Raw genomic sequence first — 3,598 nt, 5'->3', positions numbered from 1 at the left:
AGAGGGTAAAGTCAGACCACCCTGGCTGCCTCCACCCACCAGCTTCCCCTCCACGTGGGTTTCTCCCACAGCTCTGCGTCTGTGTCTGTGCTCCCCCACAGAGGTTTGTCATGCTTGGGCCACATGCCAGGCTGAGAGACATGGAAAGAACAGATGACTAGAAGTTTCTAGAAGATGATCATCTCTAGGGAGCTGCAGTCTGGCTCATCCTCTAGGCCCTTCAGGTCTTGGCGTCAATATCCTTGGGGAGCCTTGCCCGGTCCTCACTAGACCACAGGATACAGGAACCCAGTCCAGCCCACCTCCTTCATTTCCTGCTGCTGGCAAGCCTTGGACTAGTTCCATCACCTCTCCCAACGAGTTTTCTCATCTGATGAGTGTGCCTTCCTAGAGGGTTGTAACGACAAATTAAAGACTTCAGACCTATCACCAAAATCCCACCACTATCTTCCTCGAAAAGCCAGAACCTGAGCACTTTCCACTTTGCTTTCTGGCCCAAGCCCACCTTCCCACTCCCTGGACCATCAGGGGTTTCCCTGATTCCCCTTTTGTCCTTGCAGACTGACAGCATGCACAGGACAGCCAGAGGGATCAGATGATGTTCCTCCTGGGCTCAGAGACAACTAGCAACTTCCTGTGTCCTCAGGAGCAAAGCCCAAGTACTTGCAATCTGCACAGGCCCTTCCAGACCTGTCCTCTCTCACTCCTCTTGCACATACCCACCCCTTGCTCTTCTGTGAACATGCCGCATGCCCTCGCTAGAGGCCTTTGCACTTTCTGTTCCCTCCACTGGAGCACTGTTTCCCCATGCCTGCGGGCTCTGTTCTTTCCATGTCTTTGCTCACATGCTCCTTCTCCATAAATTCTCTTTAACCGCCTCACCAATGCTCGCTGTTCCTGCCACCCAGCTTTGATTTCCTCTGTCACTGGTATCACCATCTGTCACAGCAGACATTTTGTTTACTCAATTGTTTATCATCTGCTCATTCCCAGAACAACAACAGCTTCACATGGCAAGAATCTGGACTGTATTTCATAAGCTTATTTCCAACACCTGGAACAGAGCTTGGCATACAGTAGGTGCTTAATGAGGGCCCTGGCTGATGTTCATTTCAATTACTCAGGGCCAGTGCTATACTGGTTATAAGTACTAGAACTCCTCAACTTACAATGGGGTCATGTCCTTATATCCTCATCATAAATCGAAAATATCATAAATGAAAAATGCATCAAATCCATCTACCCTCTGAACATCACAGCTTAGCAACACAGCACCCTGGAGAGTGTCATTTGTTTTCCCCTCGTGATTATAGAGCTGACTGGGAGCTGTTGCCCAGCATGGGTAAAAATCATCCTGGGAAAAAAATAAAAATTCAAAGAGGTTTCTGCTGAATATATGTTGCTTTTGCATCATCATAAAGTTGAAAAATTATAAGTTGAACCACTGTATGTCAGGCACCATCTATATTGGATTATCACTTCCAGCCACGAACCTCTGTGTAGGTGCAGACAGCCTTGGGTTTGCAGAGCTGAGAGCACCCATCTCAGTAACAGGGCACTTGAGGATCGCACACAGAGTTGGGCTTCTTGCCCTTAAAATATCTGCTTATTTTAGTGCCATAAGACTTCAAATTCCTCTGTAGAGTCCCATTCTTTGGGGTTTAATTCATTCTTCATGCTTTTCTTTTCAAATGGAAATATGGCCATGTTGAGTGAGCTATTTCCTTGACATAGACCCGACACATTTGTGACTTTCCACAATGTCAGAATTATTGAATAATAATAAATTCGCAAGCTACATCATTTCTTCCACTTTAATATATTGAGATATTCATGGTTCATTTGGTTTCATGACCAAGGCAGTCACAAGTTCCTGAAATGGAATACCGTCTCAATTTTAATTCCTAATATCTATAAGTCACACATCATACTTTACACAATGATATATAGGTTACAGAATGGTGAAGGAAGGGTTAATAGAGGTTTCAAGAAGCTTTGTGGGTGGAGAGTACACACAAATGCAGAAGAAACACTGCAGGAGGTCACAGAAGATCAGAATGAGCTGAAGAACTTATTGAGGTGCAGAGCTTTCAGGGCATGGAGCCTGTTTAAGATGAGGGTCTGGATGGCAGGCTGTTTCACAGTGGGGTGATCAAATGGAACTAAATCCCCAGGGGCAGAGTCAGGATTTGTCACCTGCTGACCTCATGGTGTGTTTGTTCACCGGATGGGCTGTTAGGATGACAGGTTGGTGTGGGCCGCCATCTTAGCTGCCCTTTCTTTCCTGTGCTTCAAGCAAAGGGCTTACATTACTGTTGCCCCGATATGTTTGATAAGCTCCCTGGTCTGGCTTCTCTGATATGGGTTTGATATACTCTGGCATTCACGTGCTTCTGATTTTATTTGATAAGTTCACAGGTGGTCTTTTTTTATTAGCATGATTAATTTATTTATCAGTCTGTGCCTTATCACTGTGCTGTGCAGCTAGATGTTGTTCTTGTGGATAAGCGCTAGGTTACCAAGTCATTCTGCCTTAGCACTGTGTTCACCGTGGAGTAGCTCATGGCAAAATGCTGCTTTACAAAATGGAGCTACTCAGGACTAGGCACAGCCTGAAATTGCTGTTCTGTACAATATGGAGCAACTCAGAGGAGGGCACAGCCTGCTCTCCATGATGACAGCACCAGTGCTCAAGTTCCCGACACGTGGTGTGCAGGCTGCTCAGATCAGGCACAATAATGCTATTTAAGATGTCCCCGCAAAAAACCCAACTCTTAAAGTGGCCCTTAAAGGTGGCCACTTATTATTGATAATGAGTCTGTGGGCTTGTAGGGTTAATGTTGCTGGGCTTAGCAGGGCAGTTGTGGTCTCAGATGGGTGCATTCAGGTGCCTGCCTATTGACGGAGGTGGTGGCCTCTGACTCCATGAACCACATCCTCCAGCAGGCTGGCCCAAGCTTATTCTCATGGCAATCACATGGGCAGTGGGTGGGTATGGGGGCTGAAAGTTCCTTTGAGGACTGCTTAGTGAATGAGCACACTGCCATTTTTGCTGCTTTCTTGTCTTCTCTGGCTGAGGACCCAACCCACAGCCTCATGCATGCTAGGCAAGCACTCTACCACTGATCCACACCCTACCTTGTTGGAGGAAGTACAAAGTCACATTCAAAGAACGTGGACCCCGGGAGGTAGGAGAATCACGGACTTTGGGGGGTACCAACATTTCACACTGCTTCCAATCTTCCTTTTAAATTGAGGATGAAGTCGGGCTCGGTGGCACATGCCCGTAATTCCAGCAATTTGGGAGGCTGATTGCAAGTTTGAGGCCAGTCTCAGCAACTTACTGAGACTCTGTCTCAAAATATAAAATAATTTTAAAAAGGACTGGAAATGTGGTTCAGTGGTTAAGTTGGGGTCATTCCTTCATACCAAAATAATAATAATAATAATAATAATTAAAAAATTGAGGATGAGGTAAGGAAAATAATAATAAGAAAAATAAAATATAAGCAAACATATATTTACTTAGAAAGCTCTTGACTAAGAGTAAGCTTTGGGGTTCATTTTCTAGCTCTAGGACCTTTGAACAGCCATGTTT

Source organism: Sciurus carolinensis, chromosome 3 (genome assembly GCF_902686445.1).
Source record: "Sciurus carolinensis chromosome 3, mSciCar1.2, whole genome shotgun sequence".
Taxonomy (NCBI): Eukaryota; Metazoa; Chordata; class Mammalia; order Rodentia; family Sciuridae; genus Sciurus; species Sciurus carolinensis.
Note: the sequence above shows the minus strand (reverse complement) of the source record.